Below are 21642 nucleotides of genomic sequence, written 5' to 3'. Positions count from 1 at the left end.
GAAAATGTACTGTAGATCATTCTCTCTTGTAAGCCTGCTGCAGAGAGGTGGTATAGTACAGGGAAAGCGCACCTGACTGTAGTTCAAGAGGCTCCCTGGTTCAAATCTGTGTGCTCCCTGAGAGGCTGCGCTGCTTTTACTATGGTTTCATAACTTTACTGCACACAAATTTCCCTGGCAGTCATCGTGCTGTACATATAAACCTCACATTTTGAGGCTAAAGACATGGAAGGTTCCTCAAATCAAGCAAAAGGGTTTATGTTTCTCCTTGGGACACCCATTTTTTTGTTGCACTGCCTACCAGTCTATCACGGGGCTAATACAGAGAGACAGACAACCATTCACTCTCACAACCACACCTAATTTAGAATCACCAGTTTACCTAATGAGCATGGCTTTGCACTGTGCCAGAGAACTCACACGGCACAGGGACATGCAAAGCCAGCCAAAAGCATCAGACCAGGAGACCGAGCTAATCCCTGTGCTGGCCAGCAGCATATCTGACATGTCAGTGTCAAATATGTGAATGTGAATTGTCACGTTTTGTACTTAATCTAACATGAGATTACACGACACTGGTACAATATATTCTGATTGCGTGTGTGTGTGTGTGTGTGTGTGTGTGTGTGTGTGTGTGTGTGTGTGTGTGTGTGTGCGTGTGTGTGTGTCCAATCTCCTCCTTGTGTGGTAATTGGTCGTCTTGGCTATTACAAAAAACAAAAAAACAAAAGGAAGAAATGCAGTGAACATTTTCCCTCACTGCCTTAGCAACAGCGGATGCAGTTGTTGTCTTTTTTTATACAGACCTGTTGTGTTCCTTGATTAGTAATAAACACATGACATCTCTATTGACGCATATGTGCAGTTTGCTTTTATCCACAGCACCTGACAGCGTGAGTGTGATTTCCATCATGGGAGGCTGAGCAGAAACGGTCCGTGTCACCATCATCATCACTGCCAGTGTTGTTATCTGTTATTTTTTTTTTTTAACCTACATCCTCCTGATCAGCTTTTCATTATGTTCCTCTTCTTCTCCTCTGCACTCAGCAGCATTACTGCAAGACAATTGTTTCCACCAAGTGTTTCTTGGTGTGTCTATCCATATATTCCACTTCAGTCTCTCGTTCTAATCCCATAATCACAATGAAAGCCTTGTGTTTTCCATGTAATCATCTGAGACCAGCTGAACTGCTTAAAAACTCCTATCAAATGTGCTGCTTCAGTCCACTCCCTGCTTTTTATGAGTGAACAAAGCTGCCCCGCTGAATGAACTGTGATGATCAGACACCTGTGCACAGTTTATCAGGCCTGACATTTCTGCTGTTCTTGGTTAATGAACTGCTGTGCTGGTCCTGCCTCACCAGCTGTGCCAGTTTTATACAAGGTGTGCCTGTTAAGAGTGTAGTTTCAATATTTAATAGCCTCATGTGTTTGCTTTGTTAATTATTTATTTATTTTTTAATCACACTGTAGTTCAGTGGTAGAACGTTTTACTGCTAGTTGATGCCTCCTATAAGAGTAGTCTGGCTACTCTTATAGGAGGCATCAACAGTTTCTTTAAAGTCCTGAGTGATAAAGTGGCTTGAAAAAGGAAATATGAGTAGTTTGTAAGTTTTCATGTAGCTTGCTGTCACAGATGGGGGTATAGAAGAAGAAGAAGAAGAAAGAGCTTTATTTGTCACATACATTTACATGCAGTGAAATTCATTCTCTGCATTTAACCCATCACACACATGGAGTATGTAGTACACACAGCACAGCATGGAGCAGGGGGCAGCCAAAGGGCGCCCGGGGAGCAACCTGGGGGGGTGGGCTTGCTCAGGGACCCACAGTGATGCCAGCCCGAGGATTTGAACCAGGGTCCTCTCAGTGACGAACCCTCTTCTTCTCCCCTAGGCCACCACTCCAGGCTCAGTGGTAGAGCATTTGACTGCAGATCAACAGGTCCCCAGTTCAAATCTGGGTGCCCCCTAAGCTGACTCAGCAGCGTGAGTTTTAGGAAAAATAAAAGTAACATCATATCAAATGTAACACCTCTGCCAACTCCAGTAAGGAACTAATTGCAATGGGTTTAAAGCATGCAATCCCTTGACTAAGCATTACTGTACAGTCTTTACCTTACAATATAAAATACCTTGAGGTGACTGTTTGGTTGTGATTTGGCGCTATATAAATCAAATTGAATTGAAGTATCAAATGTTTATAACCTCTACAGACTTGGAAGATGGATTGTGGTTTTATCGCTCAGAAAACAGTAGCAGCTGCTGGTTCTCCACGTGCCTGTGTAAAGAGCTGTGCTTTAATTAAAAGGGGGAAAAAAAGAAAATTAACTGTTTTTGTGCTGTAGTGAAATATCTCTTCATAAGAGTAGCTTTGTTATATTTATGAATCAGCAATCATTGAGCAATCACTGATCTTAGACAGAAGCTGTGAGGCTGCTCAGAGAAAGACCACGCAACAGTCATCTGACCAGAGTTAAAACAGATATTTTTCTCTTCTCTTTCTGAGCAAAAACATCGACCACATGATTCAAGTCACCTCCCAAAGGATTATTTTGCAGCATCGGCCGCTGGTCTGCATGTATTCTTGTGTAGTCGTCTCAGTCCAGTCTGGGCATTTAAAGAAAGCATTCACAATGTCCGACATGAAAGAGGAAAAATACCGGACACACATAAGGAAGTCAGGAACTACCGCCCACAAATGCAAACACACTCATGTACCAATACCAACACCAGTAAAAACTGACCATATGAAAAACAGATACTGTCAGTGGGCTCTGTTTCACATGGAGTGATGGCTTTGCGCAGGTGGAATCCAGCTGTCCCAATCCAACCACTGCTCCACCTTATATACTCCAGGTATCTTGTGTGCAGTGACATGTGATCAGTGTCTAAACCACGCAACTTTTTTTTTTAGATTTATTTATTTAAAAGGGACAACGCATATTGATGAACATCGCAATGTAAATATGCCAGAATTAGCCAAAGGCTACTTTCCGTCTGTAGACCCAGTACCCTGAGCCACTAGTGTGAAAAATGCCAAGTTTAGACCCTGATGTTGTGGAAATAGATGCAGTATGCTCTTTAGCATCGTGTTGCTGAAAGATACAAGGTCTTTCGTGAAAAAGACTTGGATGGGAGCATATGTTGCTCTAAAACCTGTATATGCCTTTTAGCATTGATGATATTGATGATAGGCACTAACGCACCTCCATACCATCAGAGATGTAGGCCAAGCTGGATGGTTCCTGTTCTGTTTAGTCCAGAGGATGCTGCGTCCATGCTTTCCAAAAAGAATTTTAACTATATTACAGGTTCTTCAACAGCTTCATACCTCAGGGTATGAGAATCTTGAACACTCTTGCCTCTGTCCACTGGTCTCCCTTATCCATCCCTCTGACCCATGCACTGCAGTGAGACACACACTGTGTGAACACTGTGACCCCTGTAGGGAAGCACAGAGATAGTGACAATAAAAGGATTCACTTCAGTTTAGTTCCATTTAAAATCTCAGCGAGGATGTTTGGAGGGGGAGGGGGTCGTGGTGCTATGCTTTCTAGGGTTAAAAGCCAGGAGACCCCGGTTTGAGTCTTCTCTTTTTTCCCTTTTCGGTTTAGGCACTACATATAGCTTGTTTAGGTGAGCACAACTACTTTGCTAGAGTTTGGTACTAAAAACATCTTGGTAAAGTTTAGGGAAGGATCATGCTTTTGGGTCAAAACATGCCCTGTAGCATACTAGAACCCAGCGTGTCACAGCACACACGCCATAAGACATCTTGTACATAAATTAATTTCATTGCATCTCACAGTGTTCAGGGTCTGCTTGTCAAAGCTGCAAGTTTTCACTGCTCTTATCATTCCACACCATTAAGCTCATTTTCTAATCACCTTTTAATAATAAGGTGCTGGTGCTCCACTCACAGGTGCAGAACACACACACGCGTGCGAGCACGCACACACACACACACACACACACACACACACACACACACACACACACACACACTTTGATCTGCAGAGTGGTTGTTCAATTGGTGGGAATTTCCCCTTATATTGCTGTAGGAGGCTCCTCTTCCTTTACCTTCCAAGAAAGTAAAATATCTCCTATTTTTGCTTTCTTCTTCCAGCTCTTCTGAAGCTCAGTGAGATTGCCCTTTGGGGTTGGAAGCCTTTTCCACTCCTCATTGATTTTTTTTTCTTCTCCTCCCTTTTGCAGACAAGCTCAATCCACTCGTTGTTTGTACTCCCGTGATCCTTTCACAGAAAAGCCACCAAGTGTTTTCCAAGGTCTCCTATAAGGTCTTGGTGTCATACTTCAAACAGCCCCTTTAAGCATTTCCATGACACTTTGTTGCTGACAAGAGCTTATAGAATGAAGCTGAACTGCCAGCTGTGAATGAGGGTCCCTATCTTTCACCAGTTAAGAGCAAAAAGAAGAACGTGAGGTTTTCATCGGCGCAGAGAGCAGCGCTTGCAGCACCTTGTCTACAAATTAGCCCAGCGATGATTTGACATGATTTTTCCGTTGTAAAAACAAAATGATGGCCTTGAGATAGCGAAGCATTTCCTTTACTCAAAGCCTGCCATTTTCTTCTCCCCCCAGGTGGAGAATTTTCTTTCTGAAGACCAAAATGTGAAGTAGAGAACAACAGAATTAGATTTAGAAATGATTTCACACGCTCCAGCTGCAGCGGCCTCCCCCATTTTCATGTTAAAATAAATGCTTAACTAGTGCCTAGTTTTCAAAATCACATTTGTACTAATTAGATCTCGTTAAATGTTCTCACAAGTTCACCGAAAAAGACAGTGTTCGTGCAAAGATGGAAGAAATGAAAACCTATACTGTGATTAAGTAGATGAGCATCATTCCCTCACATAGCAAGAATCAGGTTTAAGGTAAGGTTGTTAAAATTGGGGTTAAGGAGACTGCTGTATAACTGAAATGTCACAGGTGCAATCTCTGCAGCCGCCGTGTCGAACCAACTGTCCCCATAAAGACACTCGCAGCCATCTGAAAGCTACTGCAGCAGAGTTTCTTTCCTCTCCTTATTCTTCACAGAAACATGGTTAATATCTCAAAATTTTCCTGCACCTGCGTTTCCCATCGCTCCAGCAGTTAACTTTTACCTTTTTTTTTTTTTTTTTTAGATGAACGACTCTCAGTGGAGCTCGACCACAGTTCTTTCCAGCCAGGGTTATTTTACCAGCATGAGGTCGAAAAAACTGACTCAAGTTGTCAGTTTTGGAGCAAAGCGTCATCAGTGTCAGAGAAATAGCACAAGATGGTGCGAAAGATGAGCATACGCAGTGCATACACACACATTAAAAAGTACACATGCTAGATGCAAATAAAATATGACACACACACCTCGAAGGAAAGCCACTTCCCTGAAGTTGCCATCTGGGGAAGTTCTCGTGGTTTTTCCGTGTAAATTTACACAGTTGTGGCTTTTACAGAGTTGCTAAAAACATCTGTACTGAGATGTGGAGCAGAGGAAATGCGTCAGCGCGGGAGAAATATTAACCTCTCAGTACAAACTCATCCATTCACACACTCATACGTGTAAGGGTGTGTATGACCCTGTATAGTTAGGGTCATTGTCTTGCCAAGCTGAAGCTCATCTGGTCAAATAAGTGAATACTGAGAAGCTGTTATGCAATTCTTTTTTAGACTGAGCTTGAGAGGTGCTGGTTTCAGTTGTGATTATCCAGAGCAAATGCTTTTTTGAGATTTGTTTGATTTGCTTAAAGTAAAACTTAAAAAAAAAAAAAAATCTGTGATAAAGTTTAGTTTTAGCCTTAGCCAAGAAAGCAAATACAAGCAGCAACCTGCTGCCCCAGACATGTGAACCACACTACTTAAGACACAAAATCAAATACACTCAGGTTGGGGCAGGCCTTGCATATTGAATTATCCAGCCTTGGAAAGGACACGAGCTAAGATGTGGAAAAAAGAAAGAAGGAAATATAGTTTCAGAGCTGAAGAGCAGCTTCGTGGCTCATTTGAATTCAACTCAAAGATGACCTGAAGGAGGTGAGAATGGACTCGGGAGTGTATCAGATGAATTTTGCAAACCCAGTGTCGGGCAAGTCCAGTCAATTTTCTCGTGCTCATTTGGCACTATTCAAAAGTAATTCACTTCACTCCAGTTTGATATATTTTTCCATGTAATGGTGTGCATCAGTAGTAAAAAATATCTTTATTATCAAGCCTTATACTATGCACGACACTTCCAAAATCTAAATGTGCAAGACTGTTTTCAGAGATGCTGAAAGACTATTGCGATACACAGTGGTGGGATAATTGAACTGGTTAGTATGGTTTTCACTTTCATACAGCCTTACAATAGTCAAAAGTCTTATGATTGCCAGATAAGAATAAAAAGGTTAGAAGTGAAAGGCAGGTGATGGAGGTAATGAAAGATGTAGAGGCAGGAAAAAATAGAGAGGGAGAAACTAAAGGAGAAAATGACTGTGAGGTAAAAATATTTCTGGTATGCAGCTTCACCTAATGTCTAACCAGGCAAAACACTCACATGCACACATGCGCACATGTACATATGCACATACACACACACACACACATAACCTAGCTTATTTCTGCAGTATTTGATAAGGTAATAAGAGCATTGGGTTTCCACTCTTTCCCCACAAACATTATCTGATTTAGCGGGCTTCCTGCTTCCTGCTCACTCTCTCCTCCATGCTCCCTTCACTCTTTGATATTTATACTTCACAGTGCGTGCTGCTGCGTGCTGCTGCTGCTGCTGCTGCACATGTGTCCATGCCAAAAACTATATACACCTTATAAAAGTCATTCCTGGAGGAAGGTGTGTCAGTGTGTCTGGTGTGTGCATTTCTGTTTGTTTGTGCACTTTAAGATTTATATGCGTTACAGAGGCTTGCTGTATTGTACAGCTGTGTCTTGTAAGTGAGTGTAGGCTGGGTCAAATATTTGAAAAGACCTAGAACTAGCAATTAATGATATACATGATTTTTGTTCTAACAAATGTGCATATCCTTGGCGTTTTTGGACACTGCTGTGATGTAAGAAAAATGGTTGTATTCCACAGTACCCTGACAATAAGCTCTCTTTTAGTTCTCAACTAACTGGGGGTGGCTGTGGCTCAGGAGGTAGAGCAGGTCATCTGCTAATTGAAAGGTTGGTGGTTGTATGCCAAAATATCCTTGGGCATGGTACCTGATGTGTTCATTGGAATGCGAATGTTAAATAGAAAGCAATTAGACTTTGAGCTGCAGAAAAGTGCTTGAAGATGTGAATGAAGATGTTGCACTTGAGTAGAAAAGCGCTGTAAGAGAACCGTTTACAGCCTATCCATTTACAAGCCTTTATTTATTTTTCTACAGTGACAGTCCAGCAATGTCAGTGGTTGTCAAAAGTTTCACCATGAGTACGCCTCACAAAATGTTTATATAGCATGTGGTTATTACAGTAATTTCACTCATGCTGTTGCAAGAAGCTATTCTGTCTTTCTACACTAAAATAAACCTACCATTAATATTAGAGAGTGTTCATTTCTTTGAAGTTAGGAAGAAGAAGAAGAAGAAATAGCCTTTATTGTCCCACAGAGGGGAAATTTGGGAAGCGAGCAAACTTACAAATTCAGCAGGGGATCAAATAATTATTTCCCCCTGCTGTTCATACACTACTGTGCAAAAATCTTGAGCCGCCCCCAAACGTACATGTAAATACAGAATATAAGGCAAAAACAGAGTTTGTACAAGCCTAACAAGCTTGAAATGAATATTTAGCATGACCATCTTTATTCTTCATCACAGCTTGATCTCTCTTAGGCAGCTTTCATGTAATGTCTTTAAGCAGTCTTCACAAACACTTCTCCGGGCTTCTTGAATAACATTCAAAATGATCCTACTGCTTCAATAATGTTGATGCTCCAGGGAGGCCAATCCATGATGGATGGCGGTTCATTGCGTGTTGATCGCAGTCACACTGCCAATGTTTTTACTGCACTGGCAGTGTGACTGTGATCACTGTCATGCTAAAAAATGAAGCCACTGCTAACCTCAAGCTTTTCAGATGATGCTGCACGGTGGAAAATCTGATGGTATTTTTCTGTGTTTGTAATTCCATCAGTTTTGACAAGATCCCCAACACCACTGGCAGACATGCAGCCCCAAACCATGACAGAGCCTCCACGGTGTTTTACAGATGTCTGTAGACACTCATTGTTGTACCTCTCTCCTCTGTATATACTGACAATGATTGAACCAAAACTTTCAAATCTGGATTCATCACTCCATCAGACCTGTTGACACTGATTTTCAGCCCAGTTCTTGTGTAGTTTGACATACCTCAGCCTTTTCTACCTGTTTCCCGTCCTTAAGAATGCATTCTTAACAGCCATATAATCTTTGTTTATAGTGGTGCTGGAGTAGCATCAGGCCTTTTTGGTCATGAAATACAGTTTTACAGCAACAATGCATTTGGAGAGTTCAAATCTCAGTCAAGTTGTGTTTTCATCCTGGATGTAGTTCTGTGTAAGTGTGTATTTAAAGTTGGATTGACTTCCACTTCCTTCGTTCCTGTCATATCCACTGTCCTCACTCTTTCCTGTTTACATGAGACGACTTCCACCTGAACATCGGCAGGACCTCCATTCTCTCTTTCTCTTCAGATCCAGATAAGTCTCTTAATAATAATGACGGTTGATTACAGTAAGAAGGGTGTTCTTTGGCTCTTTTGTCCTTCTGAAGGAATTGATCAATGAGCAGGAAGCTGAAAGTTAAAGCAGCTCAAATGGCCAAATTTTCTTTCATCTCGTTCCCTTTCAAAATGGTTTAATGCGTAATGCACATAAACACACGCACACACATTATTATGAGAGCCTTCTAATGTCCTGCCCTGCAGGTGTGTGTTAATCTTCTAAATCCAATAATAATGGCAGTCCTGATCTTATGTGAGCCCATCAAGATCAGTGGAGCAGCTGTACAGTGTGTGGTTACACTTTAACAGGCACACAAAGGTATAAAAACACACACATATAAAGTACTGTAATACATACTTGTTGTCCTAGAAAGAGAATTGTTAGAAACAGAGGTGGGTGCTTTGCTGTTTCATAATCTGTTAATTGTAAGATAATTTGGCTCCCTTTGTATTGGAATTAATATTGTAGGCTACTTAGTCTTTGGTGACGATTCCTTTTTTAAGTGGTTGTATCAAGTATACAGTGTATCACAAAAGTGAGTACACCCCTCACATGTCTGCATATATATAAGTATATCTTTTCATGGGACAACACTGACAAAACGACACTTTGACACAATGAAAAGTAGTCTGTGTGCAGCTTATATAACAGTCTTCATGTAGAGCAACAATTTGTCTTTTAAGCTCCTCAGAGAGTTCTTTGCTATGTTGGAACTTTCAGTGACCAGTATGAGAGAGTGTGAGAGCTGTACTACAAAACTGAACACACCTGCTCCTTATGCACACCTGAGACCTAGTAACACTAACGAGTCACGTGACATTTTGGAGGGGAAATGACAAGCAGGGCTCAATTTGGACATTTACGGGTGTAGTCTCTTAGGGGTGTACTCACTTTTGTTGCCGCTGGTTTAGACATTAATGGCTGTATATTGAGTTATTTTGAGGGAAGAATAAATTTACACTGTTATATAAGCTGCACACAGACTACTTTTCATTGTGTCAAAGTGTCATTTTGTCAGTGCTGTCCCATGAAAAGATATACTTAAATATCTGCAGAAATGTGAGGGGTGTACTCACTTTTGTGATACACTGTATACGTATATCTATTTTTCTATGACAGCATTATACTCATAGCAACTCAATCTCAGCAATTAATGTGCAATGTTAAAATGATGGCCCAACATAATAAACAAAAACTGTTTAAAGGTTGCATTAAACTAGAATTTTTGACCCTAAGACTGAACATCATCTTTAGTCATATTTTTAGACCAAAAACCCTTCCAGCAGATAACCTATGCTGGTTTCACAGGGAACTGGATCATTTTATTTCATGCGTCATTAAAAAGCAAAAGCAAAAAGAAAAAAACATGAACAAGGTGAAAAAAACAGCTTCTTACAGACTATCAGTGCAGTTTTATAAAGTACAAACAACTTTACAAGGACATTTATGCTGCAAGTCTACAGTATCACTATGCTGATATCAGAAAACTTGGCATACACATGTGAAACACACACACACACACACACACACACACACACACACACACACACACACACACACACACACACACACACACACACACACACACACACACACACAATTTAAATGGTCTATTGTAAGTTATGGAAAAGGCTGTTCCCTCATAATAGACGGGGGAATTTGCAGCACTGAGAGAATGGAAGAAAAGGTGGGAATCAGAGGCGGTGACATCACTTACTAAACTTCTCAAAAGTGCATAAATGTGTGAAACAAAGAAGGAAGATAAAATGAAAAAGAATGACATCATGCATCTAACAGGATAAATATAATAAGACCATCCATTTTCTACTCCATATCCTTTTCAGGCACGCGAGTGACACGGGGGGGCTTTTGCAAGGCTAAGACAGAGAGACAGACAAACATTCGCACTCACATCTATGAACAATTTAGAATTACCAGTTAGCCTAACCCCACTAACTGAATGTCTTTGGACCATGGGAGGAAGCCAGAGTACCTGGAGAAACCCCACACAGACACAGGGACAACATGCAAACTACACAGAAAAGTCTGGCCAGGTGGTGGATTCAAACCCAAAACCTTCTTCCTATGAGGCAACAGTGCTAACCACTCCTCCACCATATAACAAGGGATTTAGTCTAATACAGAGACTGAGGTTAAGAAGCATGACTGGTTTTGCAAATCATGGAAATTGGGAGGACAGTGATGGAAACACAAGCAGAAAGACTGATGATAGAAAGTAAGCAGTGAGAGCCAGGAATGAGGTAAGAAAGGAGAAAATGATGCTGATAAAAGTAAGTCAGGCTGAGGGAACTGTTCATCCTAAAAATGAAGGAAGACAATGATTGTAGTAGATGTGATAGACGATGATAAAAGGATGAAAATTATTTAAATAAAGAATTGGTGGAAAATTACTAAAAGAAAGAGAAAGAGATTTAAATATAAAGTGGTGATCATGCCAAAGGAATAGGTCAAAGAAAGGCCACGAGGGCACACGAAATGTCATAGGTCATGGGAGGAGTCATATATATGGGTGGATGAAAGGAGGGAGCAGTGAAACAGACTGAGGAATGAAAGAAGTCAGACGAAAGTTTGAATGATGGTTCTGCATGCAAGCAAACACACACTGTGACTTTCTGAAATGTTCACGTTTTTCTTAAAACCCATACAGACTGCTGAATGATGCACACATCCACCAGGAAGCAGTGTCATGTTGAGCAAACCACTTTCTGCATCTATGAATCAAACACCATCTCACCATTTTCAAGAGCAGCTTTTTCAATAACATGCTGGTCTTAATGGCCCCATCAGTGACTGTGCAGGGGTCTAAGTGCCATGAAGATGTCTGTCTCTGTGGACATCAAACCAAACCTCTCCAGTCTGTTTATCGAGGCCGTGCTCTTAAGTCTGTTTTCATATTGAATTTGCGCTTTATTCACAGGAAATCAGGGAAAACGTCAGCAGGAACATGCACGCATCTCTTTGGGCTTACGTTCCCAGGCACTTAATAGCTTTCATAAAAGAAGCAACTTGACCAATTAACTCATCAAAGCATCAAAAATGTGTTATATTATAATGCTATCAGCATAACTTGGTTTCTAATGGGTTTCTGAATGATCAGAATGGCATATTCTAAGAATAATCCTCATTGTGTCTCTGTCCTAGGCAGTCAGCAGTCAATCTCTTACACCATTGTTCTCGGCCAATACATACCCTTGACTCCAGAGGGTTAACGACCTTTATGAGTTTCTATATGTCCCTCACATCAGTAAGCACACTGCTCAGACTTCTAGCCAGCTCGGTAGGTTGTCATCATGCAAGATATTCAGTAATAACGTATTATATAGGAGAAAGCGGGGGCTTCTGTGAATAATTGGAGTAAAACTTTGGTAGCAATAGTCAAGATAAGCTAGCAAATGGAGCCACAAGTTGATCTCTAATCAAAGTTAAGGCCAAAGGATGTGGGTTGAAATGTCACAATTGCTTTGGATTAAAATTTAACTTCCAAATATTTAAACACACCACCCATTACTTCAGCAGGTCAGAATGGGCAGCATTCAATGAAGAGATACATAACATGGTAGTGATAAGAGGAGGAAGAAATGTACTGGTAATGTGTACTGATAAAAAATAATAATGGCCATTCAATGGGCTGATAACATTTGAAACAGGAGCGTCCACACTCCTTCCACCCTCACACTCATCTGTCTTGTTCTTCATTCATCCATCCATCCATCCATTCATCCTTCCATCCGGGTCACATGTGAGTTGGTCACAGGGGGGCTGGAGCCTATCCCAGCTGTCACTGGGCATTCTATGGCCAGTGGTGTCTCTCCAAAAGGCACAGCCTCAGTATATGTACCACGACTTCTCTGCAACACAGCACCCTTCTTTCCATTGCTTTGCAAAGATGTACGTATATCTCAGGAAACACAATTCCTACTTGAAAATGGAGAATTTTGCGACAGGAAAGAAGAGTAGAGGGAAGAGAGGGAAAGAAAGAGGCCATACAAGATTTTGTGTGTGTGTGTGTGTGTGTGTGTGTGTGTGTGTGTGTGTGTGTGTGTGTGTGTTGGGGGGGGGGGGGGGGGGGGGGGGGGGGGGGCATAAAGGATGTGGGGTGGGGGTGGGGGGATCCAATTAAAGAGGGAGGGAGTGAAAAAGTGGAAAAAAAACAAGTTCCTCATTAAAGTCAATGCAGAGAAAGTAACACCGCAGCTCTTTCAGCAGTGCACTTCCATGTGTGCATATCTGCAGCTGCATGCCTGATGTTACGTGTATTTGCTCACAGCCCGAAGGCATGACTGGGAGAGTGACTAATTGTGCCATCTACTTAGCATAACAGACACACATGCATGCACACACAACAAGATTATGCAATAGCCATCAGGATAATCTCTGTGGCCTGGTATTTTTTTTCCCCCTAGAGGATGACTATCGACACGTCTAGATTACGGCTGAAAATCCTTCTCTCTTTTTCCTTAATCTCTGACCTCTGCTTACATTATACCATCCATCCACTTATCCATGTCTCCTCAGTCCGTTCCCATGCTCATCCAGCACAGAATAACTAATCTGACACCTACTGGAAAATTTCTTTCATCCACCACCAGTAAACTGTTCTTTTTCAACTCACAGCTATAATCTTGCAGTACAATATTCAAAAGAACTTTGATGTAGCCTCTGTTTTGTTTTCTGTTTCCTTTGTTTCCTTATGGGGATCATTAAAGTGTTATCTTACCTCTACTGTCATAAATAAAGCCTTTGAAAAAGGTTTATGTAGTTTGCTGACTTCTCTGTTTGATGTGGAGCAACTCGTTCAGCTTACAGCTTCCCCTGAGGGTGGGTCTAGAGAACAGCCTATGTAATCATTAAAATAATTTACACTAATTAACATTACACTTAGCCAAAACCTGACTCCTACATTACCCACAGTGCAACATGATTAGATTTCCTCCTGTAAGATACCATGATTGTGTTAATCCCACCAGTATTTCTGATCTTTAGATGATGTCATGTTGATGCACGATTGCTCTTTTTACACCAGAGTGCTGCTTGTTCTTCTCACACTAATCAATCACAGTTTCACGACTCAGCAAAAAATGTTCTCAGCACAGTTTTTGGATGGTCAAGGTGATTACTGGCAAACTTTATACTAGGGTTGCACGATTAATTAATTTGGATCATAAATCTGGCTTTCCACAATTAAATGAGCATATTGAAAATGCATGCTCCGCCAATAGAACTCAAAGCAAAAAGCAAATCATGCACCCCCCCCAAATCAGCACCTGACCACATGCCTGCATGAGCCAATCGTAGCTATTTCCTGCACCGTGTAGTGTGAAGTTTCTTAGATGAGTCTGAACAATTAACCCAACAATAAAAGACAGATATACAACAAAATTCATATCTCCACAAAGCAGAAGACAAAGAGCTTGTCCCTCAAAATTGGATCATCATCCACTGCTTGGAAATACTTTGGATTTAGTAAAAGCAATGTTAACCAAGAATTATATAGTAATGCAATGGTTGCTAACATGAATCATACAAATACAATGAATGGAGAGAGGGACTTTACATTATAAAGACCTTAAACTCAAGGACCTGGTCTCAGTACATGAGTTTAAGGCACTTTAACTGTAGATGTTTTGTTTAAATTTTAATGACGTGCTTTTATACCTAATTATCCTGTGTTTAATGTTATCCTGTTGACTTGTATGGCTGTTTTCTGTTTAAAATTCTATTAACTGTGTAGCTGCTGTCTTGCCAGGATCTCAGTGTATTTTCCTGGTTAAATAAAGATTAAATACATAAAAAAAATGTTGTCAGAGTTTAATTTATGGAGATTAATTAGCACAAAGTACACTATATTGCCAGAAATATTCACTCATCCAGCCAAATCACTGAATTCGGGTGTTCCAATCACTTCCATGGCCACAGGTGTATAAACCAAGCACCTAGGCATTCAGACTGCTTCTATAAACATTTGTGAAGGAATGGGTCGCTCTCAGGAGCTCAGAGAATTTCAGCATGGTACCGTGATAGGATGCCAACTTTTTGCAGTCAGACCTCCAAACTTCATATGGCCTTCAGATTAGCTCAAGAACAGTGCGCAGAGACCTTCATGGAATGAGCAGCTACATCCAAGCCTTACATCAACAAGCTTAATGCAAAGCGTCAGATACAGTGGTGTAAAGCACACCGCCACTGGACTCTAGAGCAGTGGAGACGTGTTCTCTGGAGTGAGGAATCACGCTTCTCTGTCTGGCAATCTGATGGAAGAACTCGCCTGGCCTGCACAGAGTCCTGACCTCAACCCAATAGAACGCCTTTGGAATGAATTAGAGCAGAGAGTGAACCAGGCCTTCTCATCGAGCATCAGTGTCTGACCTCACAAAAACTCCCATAAACACTCCTAAACCTTGTGGAAAGCCTTCCCAGAACAGCTGAAGCTCTTATAGCCGCAAAGGGTGGGCCAACATCACATTAAACCCTGTGGATTAAGAATGGGATGTGACTCAAACTCACATGCGTGTGAAGGTAGACGAGCAGATACTTTTGCCAATTTAATGTATCAATGTAGCACAATGTACGTGCACTGAATTTCAGTGAATAAGGACAGACAATTTTATTTTGATGCAAAGATTTTTACAGATGTGAAGAAAGCAGTGTTCTGTTTACATGACAATGACAATGACAATTTTCTTTGGTTTCCTGTTATGGACCATGATTAGTGAACCAAGTGATTTCAAAGCACCAGAAAAATGCATTTGAAAAACTCAGCAGCAGAGATCATGACATGGACAAATTAAATGAAAAGGTTTTCTACAGAAACACTCTCACTTTTACAGTGAGCTCAGCTGGCACAAAGTTGGAGAAGGGGGTCACTGCAAGTCAACGCGAAGTTGTTCTGAGTGATCACCTGTCTCCTTTGATGAGACATTCCTATCCGGATGGGAGCGGTCTCATCCAGGATGTCCCCATGCGTAGGGCGAAAAACGGTCACTGGGTAAAAACGACATCAGTCATTCGCTATCACTGTAACAGTAACAAGATCTCAACCCAACGGAAGACCCACGAGAGATTTCGTACCACATATTAGAGAGCAGACCCCATCTACAACAAATGTTTAAGGTTACCGTGTGTGTGTGTGTGTGTGTGTGTGTGTGTGTGTGTGTGTGTGTGTGTGTGTGTGTGTGTGTGTGTGTGTGTGTGTGTGTTGCCCTTGAGGTGCGAGATAAAAATGAGTGTCAGCCACAGTTCAGGTAAAGCTGAAGAACAGAGCAACAAGTGAAAATCAAAACACTGACAGGTGGTCCCACACACAGAGCGGGCACTCTACTGTGGAAGAGTTAACACAGACAAACAAACTGAAAAGCAGCGCAGATCAGATCGATGGGAAGAGGTGACAGACTGGGCAGGAACAAACAGGAGGTACCAAAAGAGTTCAGTTACTAAATGCACCCATTCAACTCTCTGCAGCTTAGTCTTTCCCAATTAAGCTGTGCAGGACACAAGAACGAGACATAGAGGAGTCATGGCAACAGACGTTTAACAAAATAAGGCTGTGATTTTAAAGAGATAAATTCAAGGGTGTGGCACTGCTGCATCTGTTATTTTGTTATAGCTGCTACAGCTGTGCTTTGTGATCTTCGTCAGCTGAGCAGAAATTATTTTTATGATGTGGATGATACACCAATGCATTCTGCCTCATAGCTCCTCCAACCAGCCTTCCCTGTCTGTGCTCTTCTGTCCTCAAGATTGTAACTGAGACGTTCTTCCTGATTCCTTGAATCAAATTGCTGAAGGTTGTTTCTGTGCGTTTCACCCTGATATTTTTATGCAATTTAAAGTTTTCATTTGAAGGGACTAAATGAAACAATAGTTAAAAGTGTTGTTAAGATAATACAAGTCAGCTAAATAGCTTAAGTAGCAGTAAAACATGTGAACAATGTTTGGAGGTCATGGAAAAATCAAACTTTCTCTGAGGTCGTGACCCAGGCAAACATGAATGCCTGGCGCTTGCTTCACACTCTACATCTGTTCTCGTAAATCTTTTCCCCTCACACACTTAGACACACACTCACTCTCACACACTCAGACACTCGCGCTCTCTCATACTCTCCTTCCATCAATCGTGGCCTTTCATGTATCAATGGCTCCATTGATAGGCTTGCATGAATCTCTCTGGGTGGATCCTGCTTTTGGGGTTTTAGACATCCTTACCTTATGTTTCCACACACACACACACACACACACACACACACACACACACACACACACACACACACACACACACACACACACACACACACACACAAGAGGTGAAATTTAATACGTAATTCATTCTTTGACATTTTAATACATTTATGCACAAAGGTAACATGGATCATTGTGTTTAACTGTGCTAACTGTCCTGAAGTCTGGGCTCCAGTTTTGGTGAGTGGAACTGTAGTATTTTGCTTTTATGTTTCTTCACACTAATTAGGAGTTATCTCTCATACAGTTTGTCTATGTACCTGACTAACCAAGCTAGCTAGCCTTTACTGATTTAGTACTCCGCCTTCATTCAAATATGGTCCCACCTGGCTCCAAAAAACTAAGATGGCAAAAGCTAAAATACTTAACTCCAGCCCACAAACCGATCGGTAATGACATCATGGTGGCTACTTCCATCTTTTATATACAGTTTATAGTTGAATGTTTCGATACAATCAGGGAATAAGTAAATCTGCAAATATTATTACCAAAAAAATTAACAAATGATCAATACATATGTTTACTGTCTTAGCTATACAGACTAAAACTCAATGATTCTTTATATGAATGGTGTTGCTGTGTTATCCCGTTTTCAGGCAGGCTGTGGCAGAGCTCCAGACATGAGCTCACAGGGAGACTCCCTTTGTTGTGGTGGGGAGGGTGAGAGGTGAAGATTTGTGGTGTCTACAGCACCCAGGTAGGGATGCACAGTTTAATAACTTGTATACTGTCACGGTGCTCAGAAATACACCCACTCGGGTCTATGCATGCATACACTTGCAGATGTGCATTCATCCACAAACTAATACTTGCGGACACAATTAACTCACACAAAGAGGAAAAGTGCAGGAAAGCTTGAGAGGTAGACACCCAAATGCTGACAATTCAAAACGAATGGGAGAAGTGAATAATTTCCACTTTCCCAAACACACACATTAGGCAAAAGCATCAAATCCTGCAGCTGCCCAGTTTAAAACAGCAGAGGCGTGTGGTATTAGCACCTAAATCCCAGGTAGAATCCAATTTATACTCCCTCGAGTCATTATGGTTAAAAAAATAAATAAACCGTCTCCTCTTAGTCACACACTCTCACATGCAATCATCAGACATATGTCAAATTTTCCCTCAGTATTGTCTGAACACATTTTACAATCCACTCTTTCCCTTGATGTTTCTAAATCACTGTCTCTGTGTGTTTACTGATGTGGTCGTGACTGTCATTAGGGTACATGTTACTCTAGCTATTCATAGATTAGAAGAGGCTTATTGTGATGCACCTCTTGTTGCTTGTTCACAGGTTGTCTTTATTTGCAGTGATTCATGGAGATGTGCAAGTCTGAATGTGAAGATGACTTTTACCTCGACCGTGTACGAGAGGTGATTGACGGGTTTATGCAGTATGCAGGATTTCTTTTCTTCTAGGCTGCTTCTTTTGAACAAAAGCCATTGTTGCATAAGAAACACTGAAAGAAACTAATGATCTCCTGTGAAACAGGGAAAAGTAATGCAAACCCAATTCCAAAAAAGTTGTGAAGCTCGGGTTCTTGGCAAGTTTACACGCTGCATTTCTGTGATTGCAAATTAGAGAGAAAAGCAGGATATTTCAGATTTCTTCTACTGTCCACGTTTTCTCTGACTAGATAATCTCAGGATTCTAAAATGATTCAGAGAAGAAGACAAAAATGGATCTTGGACAAAGTGGTTGCAAATCTGCGATGGGAGTTTTCAAGGTGACGTTGCTTTTATTCCCAAAAAGTTGGAAGCAATGGTGTTGAGCGATCTTTTCATTGCGTTTTCAGTTTTTCACCTTTTTTCATGGACAAAACACAAAAAAAAAATCCATTAGCTGTAAATGATGACTTACTGTGACACTGATTGTGTAATTACTTAAATGTCTTACGCCATGCTTGATGGCATAGCTTGCAGATATATACATGTAGTGGCTTGTGAAATAAGTCAGACTGAGTCAAAGCACTAACATCATCTCCCTCAGTTAAAAAATGCAAAGCTAATTATTATTATTATTATTTTTTAATCTGTTCTGTCTGGCAGCTTTAGCAAGCAGAATCACGGTCTGAGTAAGCTAATTATTTTCACAGTCAGTGGCTTTGGAATAACACTGAGGTGACCTGCACTTGTCTTCCGGTCTACTCATCCCGAGGACAATCTGAGGAAGCGGAGATGGTGTTTCTTAATGGAGGTAGGTCCAAACAAATAACAACACTGCTCTCCTTTTAAGGAGTCTTTCTTTGTATTGCCTGACACACTCTGTGCCATTTTTCTGTCCACCACCTGTGACGTGGCTGATAAAAATTCCCCCACTGGTGAGACAACAGGGAGGTTCTGGTTAATAAGTGACAGTAAATGAAAAGGGCTTACTGGACACTGTAACACACAAACACACAGAAAGACACTGTCTCATCTCACTCATTCTCAGTCTGTCTTACATAGACTCATGAAATCACATAACAGTGACTAATGTCTGATATTTGCTGCCATGCCGTTTTCCTTGTTACTCAAGCAGTAAAAGTAACGCTGACATACGTGTTATTAATTCATGAAGTTTCATTCAGAGGACTGGGGTTGGGCTCCACTATGGAACTGTTGTTTTTTTCTCTCACTTTCACAATATTTTTTTACTTTAAGTTTTCTTCTTCACTCTGTGATTAGTTCAGTTTTCATCTGCTGCTTGGTTTGGGAACTAAAATCATACAGAAAGATCATAGTTTGGGCTACAATAGACCCTTTGACCATGTTAACCACATTAAAAGCTTACCAAAGGTAACGAGTCCAGCACCATCTAAGATATGTGTCATTGTCCTAGGGGTTTCTTTTTGTGTGTGTGTGTGTGTGTGTGTGTGTGTGTGTGTGTGTGTGTGTGTGTGTGTGTGTGTGTGTGTGTGTGTGTGTGTGTGTGTGTGTGTTATTTTTGAGTTTTAAATTCTTAGTTAATGTATTTTAGTGAGTTTTGATTTCCTGTTTTGATGTCTCATCATTCTTGTAATTTTGAGCCTCAGTTTTATTGTATTATTAGCCTGGGGAGCTTTTTCAAATTCAAATTTTCAACATTGGCCATCTCTAAAGGTAAATGGCTGACTTTTTAGCTTTTGAATAGTCCACCATTTTCACTCTCTAACTATATCTGTGGCAATAATCTCGGTGCTACTACCAACCTTACTGATTAAAAATATACAGATATGAACAAATAAAGTAAAAATATTCTGTAAAACTAACTTTGAAAACTAACACTAACCCTAACCCCTAACTTTGAGTAAATTATTTGATCCATTGTTAATATAAACATATTGATTACTGCAGGTTCACAAAAAAAGAGAACATATTAATCTTGTACCATCATTCTGTCCCCAGGTGGAAGGTAAGTCTTCTTATCTTAACACAAGTACACTTTTTCTGTTGCAACATGCCACCAATGTGTACAACTATCCCTTACCCTAACACTACTCCTCCTCCCTGGCCTTCATGCTCAGACATATCTGACTCACCTTGATGACATCACTGCAGTGAGGTCAGTGTCCTGCTAGCCTGGGAGCGGATTAAATCGGTGGCCTGTGGCTGCTGTCACACCAGTCTCAGGGTAGCTTAAGTGTGACTGCACGCGGTCACTCTGTGTGGCTCAGCAGATTAAAATGTGTGCCATGCTGCTGGTGATGTCATGACGTTGAGCCCTGCACCTGACCCACACTGCCTGTCCTCCTTTTTCTTTACTTTTCGCAGAGTTTCCAAAGTCATCTGTTGCAGACAATAAACACATTTTAAGACAAAAATATGAATAAATGGGGGTTAATGTTGCTTGCTGAGTTCAGCAAAGAGAAGCTATATGGTATATAACAGTGTCCCCATTACATAACATGCTGTCAACACTTTTAATATTAACAGCTTCAAATGAAAACACACAGTAAGGTAAACACTCACTATGTGGAAGTGAGCTGTTTTGGGGTATGGGGGCAGGGTGAAGGAAGGCAACTCTTTAAGTGAAAACTGCTCACTGGCTGCTAAAAAAAGAAAATCCATCCTGTTTTTGCACATACCGAAAATTCCAAAGTACTTTGTCATTTTTCTCATAGAAAAAATAGATTTAGAGGTGTAACTGCCCACTTTGTTTTCTTGTGAAAGACTGTACAAGAAAAAGAAAAGGACAGCAAACACTAACATGGCAACAGTAGCAACAATACACTGGAATTTTCTTTTTGAGTTTTATTATTTGTTCCTTTTGGGAAACTCCACTGATGCTTCACGGTCACCATCATGGGCACAGGAGATGAAGTAGTCATCGGCCTGGACGGGAAAAAATATCGTTATCATGTCAATTTATCATCTTGTTTGTTTCTGATAGCCTTCCCAGGCTCTTCCATGCAAGCACGGTTATCAGCTGCTTTAGTTCCTCTGATAATGAAGTAAACATATCTTCAAAGAGAACTCCACTGCATGGCTAAGCTCTGCATTATTTTTGCCGATTGGTCTTTATTTTCATACGCACCTCAAAAAAGTGGGTATCTACCGAGAACTCGGTTTATATTCCCTTAATCGTATTTGCGCAGTGGGAGCTGCAAGTACTTACTCAAGAATAATGCAGCTCTGTAAGCACCACCACTCAGGTGGTATCCAAAGATGTCTAGACTCAATCCCAAATCTAACCATCTAAATTTAAGTGTCTCACCAGACTCTGTGCCATAAAAT

The 21642-nt window shown here is 40.9% G+C and overlaps 1 protein-coding gene across 1 annotated transcript in view; it reads right to left on the bottom strand.

Moving 5' to 3' along the window:
- pdgfba (platelet-derived growth factor beta polypeptide a) overlaps positions 1 to 20553 on the bottom strand; it is a 42278-nt gene extending 21725 nt beyond the window's left edge. The window contains exon 1 of the mRNA XM_030738978.1: positions 20448 to 20553. The gene's annotated coding sequence lies outside the window, so the exon portion shown is untranslated. The remainder of the gene's footprint in view (positions 1 to 20447) is intronic.
- Positions 20554 to 21642: the final 1089 nt, after the last annotated feature.

Source organism: Archocentrus centrarchus, chromosome 1 (assembly GCF_007364275.1).
Source record: "Archocentrus centrarchus isolate MPI-CPG fArcCen1 chromosome 1, fArcCen1, whole genome shotgun sequence".
NCBI lineage: Eukaryota > Metazoa > Chordata > Actinopteri > Cichliformes > Cichlidae > Archocentrus > Archocentrus centrarchus.
Note: the sequence above shows the minus strand (reverse complement) of the source record. Positions and strands in the feature narration are given on the sequence as shown.